The sequence below is a fragment of the Pyrgilauda ruficollis genome, unplaced genomic scaffold (assembly GCF_017590135.1).
Source record: "Pyrgilauda ruficollis isolate IOZ18807 unplaced genomic scaffold, ASM1759013v1 scaffold24, whole genome shotgun sequence".
Lineage (NCBI taxonomy): Eukaryota > Metazoa > Chordata > Aves > Passeriformes > Passeridae > Pyrgilauda > Pyrgilauda ruficollis.
The window spans coordinates 12,772,332-12,787,629 of NW_024523648.1; the positions used below are offsets into that span (position 1 = coordinate 12,772,332).

The 15,298-nt window shown below is 42.4% G+C and overlaps 1 protein-coding gene across 12 annotated transcripts in view; it reads left to right on the plus strand.

The window, feature by feature from the left end:
- Positions 1 to 15,298, plus strand: part of HIVEP2 (HIVEP zinc finger 2) — a 138,565-nt gene that overhangs the window by 80,090 nt on the left and 43,177 nt on the right. For 8 of the 12 annotated variants that reach the window (XM_041469832.1, XM_041469833.1, XM_041469831.1 and 5 more), the window contains one exon: positions 6,115 to 6,212. The exons of the other annotated variants lie outside the window; for them this stretch is intronic. The gene's annotated coding sequence lies outside the window, so the exon portion shown is untranslated. The remainder of the gene's footprint in view (positions 1 to 6,114; positions 6,213 to 15,298) is intronic. 12 annotated transcript variants of the gene reach the window in all.

The window sequence follows — 15,298 nt, forward strand, 5'->3', positions numbered from 1 at the left end:
TAGCAGGGTAGTCATTCAAAGAGAGAATGGAAGCCAAGGCCACTCAGTGTGGGAGGTTTCTCATGATGATTTTGCCAAAGTCTGTTTTGCCAAAGAGCATGTTTGGATCCCATAGAGCATGAGCTTTACCTAGAATCCTATCTTGGGCTTGGCTGAGATGTGATGTTTTCATTTTCCCTGCCTACTCTCGGAGGATCGCCAGATGTACTCCCATCTTCCTGCCAGCTGCCTGCACAAACAGCCCTCTTGGCAGCAGCAGGCCAGGCAAATGGGTTGAGCAATGTGTGTTTGAGGACACTGTGTCAATTGTCAGCTTGACCATTGTCTAAAAGCATCAGGCCTGGTGAGTGAGGGTGCTGGTCTCAGCTGGCAGTGTCTAAACCGTTATTTGCAGTGAGGTTATGGACCTATACTTAGGGGGATGTGCTCTTGCTAATTTAGCTCCTGGCTGAAGTGAAAAAGGTAACCCAAAATCATCATTTCAGAGGCAGCGGCTAAATAAGCTCCTGTGCAGCCTGGGGTCTGAAGACAAAGGAGATAACATAGGGAGGATCCCAAGAAGAAATTAGGTTCTTGGTTTTAATAAAGTGAATTACCTATGTGTAAAGTAAACAAAGTTCATAGATGTTCCTTTTAGTTAAAATTTGTTTGGATTGCAGAACCTGAGAGACAATAAAACCATCTCCATTAACACACATGCATTAGTAAATATGTCTGGTTTTGTTTAAATAATATGTACAAATATGCAGATATGAATATATACATATATTTATGTAGATAAACACATATATATGCTCATAAATTTATGCATGTACAAATTTGAACAAACTGAAATTTTACAAAGATTTCTTGATGCTCTTTGCATTGAGATCTGCAACATGGTGTTATCAGGATACCAAAATTAAGAAAAGCTGTCCATAAAAAAAAATTTAAATGGGCTATCATACTCCTATTGAGAAAATCGTGGAAAACAAAAGAAGCATATATACTGAAAAATAAAGCAGGCTTCAAATCTCTTGCTGATTTAATAATGAAGACAAAAATGTTTACAGCATAGCAACATTTGATTAAAAAAATGAATTATATACCTTTTACTTTGGAAGTAGATGAAGATTTGATCTGTTAATTTTATCTAACTGGTTGTAGGCAAACATATGTGTGCAGTATCGGGACCTTCCAGAATGACCTGGAATTAAGAGGGCAAAAGGAGAGTTCTTTAAGTATTTTAATTCATCTATTCAAAGATGATTTGTGTGAACACATTAAGAAGACCAGTAAACTAATGGGAATCATTTTCTTCCACTTTTTCCTAATTCAATTGCATATGGTGTGATTGCATTTGATCAAGGCATGAACATCATTTCACAGATGAATGTCTTCTGGCATTGATCATATGAAGTAAATTTAAAGTATGACATTGCTTTTACCTTCCTCACATCAGAAGACTTTTTTGCTTCTAGTCTTAGCTGCCATAGCTATCAAATTCTGTGTATAATAAATTGTACTTTGTTTAGAGAGCAATAGCTTAGAGAAAAAGTTCTGTGATTGAGACTGATGCCTGGAACTTAATGTTTCATAGCTGCAATCAAGCAAATTTTAGACTTATTTCTCCCATAACAGATGATAATTCACAGAGTTCTATGGACCTTCTGTGTTTGAAAGGGAGAAAAGGAGCAAAAAGAGATAAATGAGAAAATTAAAAAATTGAAATATTAGAAAATCCACTCTGACTGGCTTCACACTCTCTACATATTACAGAAGTTTTTATGGTCAATTCATTGCATTAAGTAAGAAAACATCTATAAAGAGGGAACTCACGCAAGATGGATTGGAGTGGGAGATTTGCATATAGCCCCACTGTTGTGAGTTACCTACCATGAATCCAAGTTGTTTGTTGATGCACTGCTGAAGTGTGCACATTTTTCTACCCATATTGCCTAGCTCTTCTTTAGTACAAATTATTCTGTACAAATCCTAGAACCTGGCTGCAACTTAATCATACCTTATAGACCTGGTCAAAGTGAGGCTTTAGGTAAATTCCCAAACTGTGGTAAGTTACAGGCTGTGCTGGAATCTGTGTGCTGCAAACCAGTTAAGGAGTAACATGGGCATGGCTTTATTTGCCCTTTGTACTCTTGAAGCAATTTCACCTATTAACTGTACTATTTCAGAATCTTTGAATAATTAGCAGTAAAATATTATCCAATTGCTTTCCAAAAATTTTAGTTTCTTATTAAAATACACATGAGATTTCTGACTTTTTTTTGCTTTGGAAGGTGCACAGGAATCTCCCTGTCAACGCCCTACCCTCAACTGACCTTACAGTGTCAGTTTAACAAATATATAAGAAGTGATATAAAGCAAAGATTTTGATGTTGATCTGTGACATTACTTAATTCTTACAGTCAGATGATATTGATGTCTCTGTTACATTTTTGTGTCACCATTGAAGGTGTAGTTTTATGACTAGAAAATGGTTACAGGGGTTGCCAAGGCTGCTAGGAATCTTTCAAAAGCAGATGGTGTAAGAGTCATTATCAGGGCACTTCGGCCTGTGTTTCCAGGTCCTGTGTAAAAGGCTATTTTCAGAGTGTTTGAGAGGCAAAGTTCAAATTGAAAAAGCTCTTCCAAACAGTGAGACATGCTGTGATTTTCATACTCTCATTTCCCTTTTGATGAGCTTGTCTATTCATAGTCCCAACAGCTGTCAAACAACTGCAGAAGAGATTAGGAGAGTCATGACCAGGTGTGACCAAATAGAATCACAGAATCCTTTAGGTTGGAAGTCCAGCTGTTAACCCAGCACTTCCAAGTCCATGACTAAGCCTCGTCCCCAAATGCCACATCTGCATGTCTTTTAAATACCTCCAGGGATGGTGACTCACAACCACTGCCCTGGGCAGCCTGTTCCAAAGCTTGACAACTCTTTCTGCAAAGTTTTTTCCTAATATCCAATCTAAACCTCCTCTGATGCAACTTGAAGTAATCTCCTTTTGCCCAATAATTTGTTAGTTGTAAGAAGAGACCTAGCAATTTATAAACAAAGAGAAAATGCTCAGCAGTGGTGGCTGCATTGCTGTCTTTGGTGGACAGGCATTGGAGACATGCTCATTTTCTTCTGCAGGAAAGGAACAAAGGATCGCTCAAATTGTTACTAATGCGGTGATAAGAACAAAAGTTCCTGGTTTTACTATCCAAACAATAACTGTCGAGCTTTAATTAGGCAGCAAAATCCTGTTTAATGACACATGCATTATCTGGGCTTGTTAGAGACTCTGCAGATTGATTCCTTCAGACCATGTCCTGTTTGCCAGAACCAGTGCTGCTATGAGATGCTAAGTTAGTAAGGGGATTCATTAGCACTGCCAGGACAAAACCCTGCTGTCCTTAAGCAGATCATGGTTTGGAGAATATTTTGCCTCCTTGTAAGTAATGATTAAGTTTCTTAAATACTCAGAAACTGATCCAGCCTGAATTGAATGGATCAGATGCTAGAGTATTCTTTGAAGAACCATGTTGAAAACAGAGAGGTTACCACAGCAAGAGGGAAGACAGTGGATCCCATCAGTTTTGAGCTAAAATAACTTAGGGCAAAATGGAATATAGTGTTCCGCATGGATTTCAATTTAAATCCTCTCTATGAAGCTAGAGCAGCAGAAGTGTGATTTTGTTCTATAAATGACATTTTTCACTTACAGCTTTATTTTTTTTTCTTGAAAGTCTCCTCTGCTTCTGCCAGGGTGCCATAGAGAGGATTGAGTATAAATGAGAATAAAAACCCTTGTCTTTAGGTTGCAGATAGGATAAACAAGTTCATGATGTATATTAATTAGAAATAACAGTGCATGTGTAGCCAGCATCACTAAACCACTTCAGCCTGTGAAACTACAGGGGGATCTGCTTTAGGGCTGGAAGGTATCCATGCCACACCAGGAGGAGGAGGCTACAATCCAGAGTACTCCTAGATCCTACTGAAGAATGGGAGAATAAGGACTCATGACTTCTTTATTGCTTTGCTTTGGTTTTTTGCCTGGGACATTTTTCAGGTCAATTGTAAAACTAGCGATTGAAATGCTGGCCCTGCTAATACAGAGTTTTGCCCTTGAGCCGTGCCAAGGTTTCACCAACAGATTAAAACCATATTAGGCCCTTGTCTGTTCAAAGGTTCAAAAGTGGTTCCTGGCTTCACACCCAGATCATTTCCTAGAAAGCTGTAGATTGGTGTGATAAAGTGCCAGGGGCTGCAGCCAGAGCATGTGTTATTTTATATACTCAGATGCCTGTATAGACTGCTGTTGATATTGCTGGTCAATAACACATTATCATTTACTATTTGTTTTTGTTGCTGGTAGCAAACATTGCAGGGAAAAACAGCATCAGCGTGTCCATTTTATTGCCAGCCAGTTCCAGGCTTGCTTTATCTTTTAGCTTTTGGCACGCTGTTTCCACTAGCTCACATCTGTGCTCTGCTAGCAGTGGAAGCACCCTGTGTTGCCCACCCCATGGAGGACAGGTTCCCTGCTGGAAACAGAGGGAAGTTTGCTTTGGCTTCAGGGTATGGTATGGTCAGGCCACAGGCACAAATCTGCAAGTTAGGTGTGCTAAGTTTGAGATTTTCATGTTCAAGTCCTCTGACATGCTCCTCTACCATGATGTATAAGGCCTTGAGGAGAATGTACCTTCTTCTGCTGTAGTGACCTGATCACCTGAGACAGTAGCCAGCCAGAGCCCAGTGACACAGCCAGGGCAAAAGAGCAGGAGAAGGGGGAACATGAGCTGCACTTCTTGCTGGGACCCTGTGCAGCCCTGGGCTGCTGCCCTGGGCAGGAGCACATCCACCTGGGATACTCATACTTGTTGCCTACCCATCGCATCACAGCCAGGGCAAAAGAGCAGGAGAAGGGGGAACATGAGCTGCACTTCTTGCTGGGACCCTGTGCAGCCCTGGGCTGCTGCCCTGGGCAGGAGCACATCCACCTGTTGCCTACCCATCACATCAACTGGGATCTCACATGTGGGTATTCAGGGATGCAGGGAAACCTGAAAGAAAATGCCCTGAGCAAAATGCATGATGTGGTTGTCTGTGTGTTCAGAGCAGTCTTTGTAAAATCAGAGCAGCCAGGCCCATTGGAGTACATTGTTCACTGAATACAAGATCACTGAAGGTTTGTTGCCTGAGTAGTAACAAGGAGGGCATTTCAGTCAGCTCCTCTGTGTACAAATTAGATCTGAGTCTCCAGTTCCTGGTGCCTTGTCTGTATGCCCCAGCTAGGGGTATTCAATAACCCACTCCCTGCAAGGTGTAAGCAAAGCAGCCTGTGGCTGTCTGACGCGTCTAACACATTAATGAACGTATCTCCTGGTGCTCTGTGCCTTGGATGCACATACACTCCTGCACACATGCCGGTCTTTTGTATGCAAAAAGTGCTTTCTTTGTGGTCTTTCTCAGAGTGCCATCACATGTAAAAAAGAAATTTAAGGATCATGACTGTTTTTCACAGTGTATGCTAATAACTTACTTTCTAAAACATACTAGTATCATACGGAAAAGGGAATTCCTAGAGGCGATCTTGCTTTTAAAGCACAGTGCTAAATAGGAAAGAAGCGGAATGAAAGATAATCACATTGCTCTGATTCAAGAACAGGAAAGTGTTTGCATTTAATTAAATATTATGTGCTCTTAAGTTTAGGATTTGGGCATGATGTTTTCAAAATTGGACATAAATTAGGCAGAACACTTGGAATGACAAGGCCTAAACGTAAAGATACTACAAAGACAATTCATGGTTTGTGTTTACCCTGCTTTTTGTATATATCATGTTTGAAAATACATCATTGTATGCACCTACTGGCCTGTATGTCTATTGTTTTCACTTTGACATGCATTAGTCGATGTGTATTCTAGCCCACAGTAAGTTGGAAACCACAGGAGAGTGACTGATTGCAGGTGCCACATTGCTCTGAAGACAGCAAGAAGGACTGTGTGACAATCTCTGAAGTTCTTAACGTGTGTTGATGTAGCCAACACCATAAAGTCAGTCAGGGTATAAAATCGAACAGCAGGCTGAATTGATCACAGTCGTTAAAAATCTTTAATATTTGTTTTCCAAATAGGTGGAAGAGAGAGTCAACAGCCATATTTGCTGGAGTAGTGAACCAAATTGCTTTGACTGGAACCATTACTCACTTGCACCTTTGATGGCAGCAGCCAGGTAGGAGAGCAAAGGAAGAGTGGTTTTGCATGAGCTGAGGGAGCGGGTCTGAGAGCACAATGAAAAGGCTTCATGTGGAAGTCACCCACATTTAAATCCTGATTATGTGTCTTGTTGTTACAACTGAGGCCAGCTTTAGCTGAAATTAGACATTTTTGTTTTGAGGCAGGTTTTTGTTAATTTGGAAGGGATGTCTTTGCTTTGTCCACATATTTGGTTTTCCATTTTCCCTTCTCATATGCAATTCTTGTATCAAGTATCTAGGGTCTCCACTTCTTGAACTAAACAAGCAGAAAAGTGTGCTTGTAAAAATACAAGAAGGTATGGTGGGTGAGGTTTTTATATCTGAAATGGTTTTATTTACTTTGTCCTAAAATATAAGTTGGTGATTTATGCTTGACAATCTTGTTTCAAGTGCACCACGGACAGTACTGTTCAAGGTTTAATTTATCCTCTGGGTCTTGAACACTTGGGCATGTAGAAACTGCAGTTATGAAAGTGCTAATGTTGTTGTATGCAATAACACCCAAGCTTAAAGTTAGTGGAACCCCAACAGAGGTCTTACCGTGGCATCAGATAGTTCAGAAGATAATTTATCTTGTCAAGAAAAGGTCCATTTTAAGCTACTGATTGCAGCACCATGTTTATTAGGGTTGGTAGTCCCAAGCTGGTCAGTTTTCATATTCACGGTCTCAAAAACTGTGCCTGTGTGCAGTACACAAAGTTACTTTTGCTATAGGAGACCTGAAGCACTGAGAAGCTCCTCTTCTCTCATCTTTTCTGTACAGGTACATCCTTGATGGTCAAAGAATTGTTAGCCCTTAGAATTTAATAAGACAATTTCTTTTTTTTTTTTTTTTTTAATTATCCATATTTATCTTCAGTCATAGAAGCTAGGCATATAAGGAAGATCCTGGAGATTGTCATGTGATATCATGAGCATAGGAGAAGGTGTTCAAAGAAAACACAGCACATATTTTGAGATAATCCCACCAGATTTTTCAGAATTACATAAATAATTGTTGTTGGACCTATGTTTCATTCTATATATGAATTCAGTGAAAGAAGGGGTTAAATTGAGAAGGGCAATCCCTTGCACCTTTGCTCAACCCTGGAACTGATCCCAAATACTCTGCAGTCCAGGATGGTGCTACATGGGATATCTCTTCTTATGGATCCCTCTCAAGGTCCCTGCAGTGGTAGTCGTGGCTATCTGCGTGGTTCTCTTTCCCCTCTGCAGTCTCTGAGAGCAGCCGAGATGTTTCTGCACAGCCTGGGATCAGAGTTGGGTGGGCGAGGGGGTGTGAACTGATGGCTGTCAGCAGGGCTGTTACCCCGCCAGAGGTCCTGTGGAATTTCTGTTTAAAGTTCAGCAGGAAAATAAACTGTCCTCATGCACCCCTGAGCTGTGTTGCCAGTTTGGAAAGCATTAACAGCGTGTGAAATTTATAAGGAGGAGTAATGGAACACTGCTGGAGTATGGAAACCTGGCCATGTCCTGACTCACCAGGCAGGATTTAAGTGGAAAACGGAGAACTTTGGCATACAAGGGTATGGCGGCCATCCTCTGAAATGGGGTTTTAGCATGCAGCTTTCAGGTTTTGTTAGCATGCAATTTAATGGCGCTTGTGTGCATTGGGCCCTTTTTCCTGTGGCTCTTGTACACTGAGAACTCTCCCTGAGAACGTGTCAGCCGAATAATAGCACACTTCACTTTTTGTTTGGAACAATTAAATTTTAGAATAGATGCTCTCAATTAACGTGGTTCAAACAGGTGTTGTTGTAACTATGATGCTATGTACCACTACCTCGTGTGCTAAGGATATTAAGGCAAGCACTTAATACAGGTAGGGCAGTAAATACGCTGTGTGAGCCAATAAAAGGATCCCGTGAAGAAATGGAACCCTATTACTGCCCACTGTGCAAGTGAAAGCTTGCAGTCTGGTTCCACCTCTAGGCACGGGGTGGTAGGAAGGCTCATTTTCTCCAAGGACCAGAGCATTCAACGTTGCCAAACCAGCAGTCGCAGGCGTCCTTCAGGGAATGTTTCCTGCAGCAAGATTGCAAGCTGTGGTGTGGAGGCCTAGCTGCTTTATTTTGGCAAGGAATCCTTTGAAGATACTGGTCCTGATTCTCTACTGCCTGAAACCTTTTGCTATTTATACCTGGGTAAAGTGAATGCCGAGCGAGCATAAAATACCACTATGCTAGTGCTAAAGGAGCTGTTATCCACTTTGCCCAAATATAAATGACTATGCAAAGGGTGAAGCAAGTTCAAGGTCTCTCTTTTTGTTGTGACATTGCCCCTAGATCCTGCTGCTCGTTGCTGACAGTGTGAATAGAACGAGGTTGAATCTTCTGTAGGTTTCAGCTCGAGATGTGCAAACTCGGATAAGTGAGAGCACTTGCTTCTGTAGCGAGCAGCCAGAGAGGCAAAACGTGTTTTCTTCTTTCCCGTCCGGGAGGCGGCCGAGCAGGGTGGCTGGACAGCAAATCAATTCCCTGGCAGCCTGTGCCAGGGTGGGGGGGGATGAGGCACAATGTCCAGAGGAGGCAGGAATGGGCACGGCGCTCTCCAGCCTCACAGCTGCCGGGCACCACAGGCCGCTCTGGCGAGGCAGCGGGCGCGCCAGAGGGACCGGGCGGGATGGGGAGGGAAGAAAGGAAAAAAGGAAAAAAAGGGAAAAAACGAAAAAAAAAAAGGAAAAAAGGAAAAAAAAAAAGGAAAGAAGGAAAAAAGGAAAAGGCGCGCCCGGCGCAGCCGCCGCTGCCAGCCTCGGCCCTCAGGCAGCTGCGGCACCTTCTGCCGGCGGCGGGGCCGCGTTTATCTCCTCCTCGTTTCAGAGCGTCCCCACCCCCAAAAAACCGGAACCAACCCCCAGAGCCATAAAAATCAGCGCTGGCTTAATGAAATCTAACAGCTCCCTTTCCCCCCCACACACACGCAATCTGTGGCCCGTGCGCTGACATCCCGCCGGCTGGAAGGACACGGTCCTTGAAATGCTCTGGCACCGCGAGCTGCTGCTTTCGAGCTCGAGCAGAGACAGATAAGGATGTTGTGAAGGAGAAATTTGGCGTTGCATATTATAAAACCGAATCCTTAAAGAACCTGCGTACTTTTGGCAGTATTTCATATGTTGTAAATAGAACCCATATATATTCATGCGTATTTTAAGCAGAATATACTGTACTGCAATTTCTGCCATCTAAGCAGGTATCTTGGTAGAGTAATTTAAAAACATAGCTGTTTAGTTTATTTTTTTCGTAGCCAGCAGTGCACCAATTAAATAACAAGGCCAGCATTCTGTGTTAGGCATCCTGGCCCAGGGGCTCCCAGGTGTCCATGCGCCTGCTGAAGGCCATGCAGGAGTTCAGGAGCTGACCCAGCACGGGGTGAGGACATCGGTGGCCGGCTCTCCCTGAGCAGGCCTGGGTGGGGATGGTGTGCTGCAATGCACACTGCTAGGCAAGAGATACTTTTAAAAAGCAAGACACGCAAATGGATTCTTTATAAGACCTAGATAAACCTCTATGTGTTTCATTTCTTCATAATCCTGCAAGTACCCTAATTTTTTCTAGGGATAGGGGGTCATAGCAGCATGAACACTTGAATCACTGAACCCCCCCGACTTGATGGCATCAATTTTATTTAACTTCCGAGACACATATATACCTATTTGCATCTATATTTCCCTCTGTCTAAAAATATCTTAAGGTTATAGATTGGAGGCTTGCAGCTTCAATTAACACATGGAGTGAACAACTGCAGTTTTAAATTTGCCATGACATGTATGCAGAATTATTGTTACATACGATGCTATAGTAACCCTAAATAATTGCAAAATATAAGCAGGGCACTATACTATGATGTCAGTCTTTAAAAGTAATCCTATGAACCTGACTGTGTTCTAAACAAAATCTGAAGAATTTGCATTTTTGAAAAACTACAGTCCAGTGCCCTGTGCAAATCCATGTGAGTGGAGTCTCTTGCTCACTGACACTTTGCTAAAAAGTTCTGAGACTGCAAAGTTGCAGACAGTTGGGAAGCTCAGATCCACACTAGCAGTTACCTCCAGATGGCTGCACTTTCATTTGGTACTAAGCCTTCTAGCATCTCAGCGTTTGCATGTTTGGGATGGTGATGTGTACTCTTCCACTTGTTTTTGCCAGAAAATGTACAGGGCATTGTATAATATGTTCTGACACATGGTATAGCTCAAGAGGTGGGAAAGAGAGTGTGGGGAGAGAGAAGGGACAAGGAAAAGAGGAAGACAGGAAAAGAAAGGAACAAAAAAATGCAGCAAGAGAAGTTTATGTCAGTTTAATGAATTCAGCCTGACTGGCAAATACAATCTGACTGCAAGTTGTGAATTTCATTGAATTTGATCCAAGAAAGACACAGCTGAGCAATCTGCAGGAAGCAATCTTTTCCTAGAAGTATGCAGTTCCAAACTGTACAAATTCTTCCACTGGTTGTAAAATGTCTGTCTGCCACTGAACCTGTGCAATCAGATACTTTTGAGGAGAAAGTGTTGTACTGAAACAGTCAACTGAAGAATAAGAAAAAATATCAGTAAATGTAGAGTTTTGAAAGAAGAAAACCTATATAATTTGAAGTTGGCCAATGAAGCCTTAGTGATAAGGACAGTTAATCATTCTGGTGCAGCTGTTTCCTGACATTTCTGCAAAATTGTTGTGGAAAAATTAATGAAGGTTTGTTCAGTAATGGTTTCGAGCTTGGCTAGTGGAAAATATGACAGTATTTCCATCGTCAATTAAGAACAAGCAAGGCCTTTTTTTTTCCATAGGGGAAGTGGTATGCAGTTCGTACTGCACAGGAAACTGTAGACTTGAGAGCAGCTGTGTGATAGTAACAGGTATGCAGAGAACATGGAGAAGGGCCCGGGCCCTCTTCTCTTATCACACGTACTTCAGTGTAGTAGAAGTAGCTCTGTCATATACTGGAAATACGGGATACTTATGCTATCTGCCATGTATTCCTTCGAGTGTCTGGCTCTGAAAATAAATGCCCTTTTTGTCACTTCAGTAACAAAGCTTGCATTAATAAGGTTTTCATTGCAATTTTATTACTGTGACATCAGAAAATACTAATTCCTTCAGGTGGAGAGATACAGGATTTTTTTGCCCATCTCTGAAATTCAAGTTACTTGCCATTCAGCCTCGGGGTGTCTGGTTGTAGTAGCCATGCAGCGAGCCTTGGTGAGCACATCTGGGTGCTGTGCTGCCTGGGTGAGGAGCAGCAGTGAGGCTGGAGGGGAACTCACTAGCTTCGCGTGCAGTACGGACACGGGCTGTGCGTGCCAACTCGGTGTCATGCGTGTGTGTGGGGTGTTGCAGATAGCCAAGAAAGCATGTGGAAACACGAGCATGGCCAGAGGGTGCATTCCTGATGCCGATCAGCGTAGCTGAAGGTCACTGCAGCAGCTGAGCAGTAGCCTTTGTCCAGTTCTTCACCTTGTAGCCCGCAGACCCTGGCAGGCAGCCAGCTGCCAAAAGCCTCCTCCAATGGCACCTTGGGGTTCCTGTTCCTGCTGAAGCTCAACTGTGCTTGAGCTCCTCCAGCCCAGCTCAGTTTGGGATATGCTGGATCCTCTCTGTGCTTGAATAAGCTGTATGGGACGGAAGGTGATTGGGAAAGAGACAATTTCACTCCTGAGAATAAAGCATGAAGAACAGTCCTGTACAGCCACTAGAATTAACTTTTTTAATCAAAGGGTTCTAAATTTTATTTTGTGTGAAAAATGTATTCATGTGAAATGTCCAGGTCTGGTACAGAAATACTGTAAATCACTGCAAATATTTAGGTGAATGATTTAGGTGCTCAGTACCTTTCTAGTACCTTTCTGGACTGTGAGGTTTTGTACATGCCTGCCTCCTCTAGTAGCTTTTTTCTTCCTCTGACTTTCTGAGATACTTTGAGCCCTACCATAAATATGATTTCTACCCTGTTTACACGGTATGATGATTCATGCTAAGGTGTTGGATAGAAGATGCATTATAATGAATGGTTTATGCTTTCCTAATATCATTCTGTAAAGGTGACACTTACTCAATGCTCCACCCGCAAATTTAGAAGACCCTTAGCAAGCTTGCTAAAAATGTTTGTCTTGCTCTCTGTAATGGTACCTGTAGGGTGTATAGTTCTTATTGACAGGTTTAAGCCAGTGTAAAACAGTTAATAATGACAGATTTGTATCCATGATTTGTGACTGTTCACATAAGCACATAAAAGTCAGCACCAAGTTCTCTCTCCCTCATGTAGTCCACTGCGAGAAGCTTCATTTTAGATTCTCCCAAGCCTGCAATCCCTAGTGCAGGTAAACCTGTTGCTGGAGTCAGTGACAGCTTTACCAGTATCAGAGTTATCAGAGCATTGAAGACAGCTCATATAAGATCCTCTGGTTAGTTTTGATTTGGGACGTTAAAAGGTTAGTCCTGCAAGCACGCCCCCATCAATAACCACGTGCATGCTGCCCCTGCAGTCAGTACACTCTCGTGCCCGCAGTGAGACTGCTTGTGTGCTGCAGGGTGTGCTCGGGAGTAAAGGAAAAACGAGGGCTTTGCTTTTGCATTTTATCTGATGTGGGAAATCTGGGGGTGCTGGGTCAAACATGAGCTGCTTTTAAACTTCTCAGCATGAGGGCTGTGCCTACAGCTGCTTAGGAATTTCCCATAAAAACAATTTGTCAATTGAAAGCGGAATTTCCACAAGAACAAGTTTTCCACTGGAAAATTTCCATATTGCTATTTTTATTTTTTTGTTTTCCCATGGAAATCTCTGAATTAAATACTTCCCTTTAAGACACTTCACTCCATGAAGATCTTTGTTTAGCTGATCTGAGCTAAAATGGTTTCAGTTGCCGTTAAGTTGCCTGTTATGTTTCTCATCTCATTATGAATGGCAGTACAAAAATTTTATGCTTAAGAAGTTCCTGTGGGCAGATCACCTTGACAGTCTTCATGTCCCACAGTGGGTTGTAGTCACTTGTGTGAAAAAGTCTGCTCACTACTGGAAAAACAATGTCAAAGTGAAACAGATTCTAAAATAGAGGCCCCAAACCCTGCGAAACCAGAGGAGCCTTGTTAATTTGTGAGCCTATATCTTTGCTGTTTAAACTCAGTTTCCCAGAGTTTTGAGTATGTTATACTGGCTACTTAATGTGTCTGTGGGGGTTGTAAAACTCTTGGGCTCCATTTGAGATTAATAGGGAATAAAAAGTATGTTTAAGTGATAGTAAAATTGACTAAGGATGAAGGACTTCCGCTTGTCTTGTTTTAATTCCTTCCCTGGTAGCCCCTACTGAGGGCAGCTGGCTAATGGCTGATACATTACTGGAGGTGACTGGACACCTCGTGCTGAGCATATGGGAAGGGAGAAGAATGCTACTGACACCAAGGTATTCATCGTATCACACAGTGACCTCTTATGTATGAGCATCAAAAAAGAATGAATACCACTTCTACTCTTTAAACTAACAGTTTGAATAGTACCAATATTTGTAGTAGGTGCTAGGTTCTCCTTATGGTACTGCATCTCCAGATATCTGTGAATCTTTTTCTGTGTCTTGCTGTCTCATCCATTCTTCATCCTGTTCTCATTGACACATGGAGCAAGTTCTCGTCACAGCACTAAAACTTTGGTTATATTACATGGCAACCAGCTGGCAGTTTTGGTGATCGTGACTGGTGGCACGCACAGAGTACTAGTCCCTGTTGTCCCCGAGGGAAATGTCCCCCAGGAGGAAATGGGCTGTACCAGAAAGTGAGCTGTGTGACAGCCTCTGCACCAGAGGAAGCTCTCTATCTACATGAGCCTGAAGGCAGGTGCAGATTTTTTCACCTGGTGCACGCAGGAAGCAGCATGGCCGATGTCTGACTTTCCTTTAGGCAGCCTCCCCTGCGCTTCTCAGAAAGGCATGGGAGTTGTGGTAAAATATTACAGTCTACATTTTACTTGCTCACAGACTGAACAGGAGCTAAGTAACTTTAACCATTAGCTCCATTTTAGGTATCTCTTCCACTGGATGAAGGGCAGTTGACTCTCAATCATATCTTCCAAATGAACGACTTGGAGTGAAATCCTGGGCTACCTTTACCTGCAGGAAAGCATGGTGCCAGCACACATCTAAAGCATCCTCCTCTGTCCCTTTTTCTGCCCCTCTCATAGGATTCTCTTGAGTTCCTATTTCCCCTTACTCTGTCACTGATTTGTTTTGACCCTCATAATTTTTGCTGGGTAGCCTGAATTAGATTTCTGAGTGCTGACTGTTGGATCTGAACCTTCTTCCTTCTGGGAGGATAGGACTGACGGCTTATGGAGAACTTGTTTGACTGTGAAATCAGGAAGGGTTTTTGAGAGCTGCCTTAGTCATTTATCCTGCCAGCATCCCCATTCTTACTAGATGGTGCTGGGAACCCTCCCAGCCCCAAACCCTTCTGCTTCCCCACTGCTTAGCTTCCCCAGTGGTGCTGAAGACAAAGGTGACAGATCTGAATAGAAAGAAGAAGGGACACATAAGGACTGGTCATTAATTCTTTTTTTAAATATGTCAGCGGTTGCCTTTAGGTGATACCAACATAAATTGCTGGCATTCAAGGAAACACCAAATAGGCCTTCTGTGCTAACAGCAAAGACCTAATTGTACCGAAAGTTGAACACAGTTTCAAAGAACACAATAGATTGCCATCATTTCCACCTGTGTGTTGTTCTTTGGGAAAAACAACAAAGCCCACCTCACTTGTAGTCCCCTATACTAAAAAGGAAGGTTTTCTTCCAGTATAATTGAAACTGGAGTTTTCATTCACCTGAAGAATCTGAAGACTAACTGAAGGAATGATCACAGCAATTATTCACACTGTATTCACATGGCAAGGGAAAAAAAACAATTGGCAAAACCTACATTTGTGACAATCAGTTGTATTTCACAGTTGCATTGCAAAGGCCTTGGTTCTAAATATAAGATAGGCAGAAATTGTTCTGTTTAGTGTGTCCTAAAATTATCCAGCACAGAAATACTTTAAGGAAGTGTAAAAATGAATTCTCAATTTCTCAAAAGGCAGCTTAA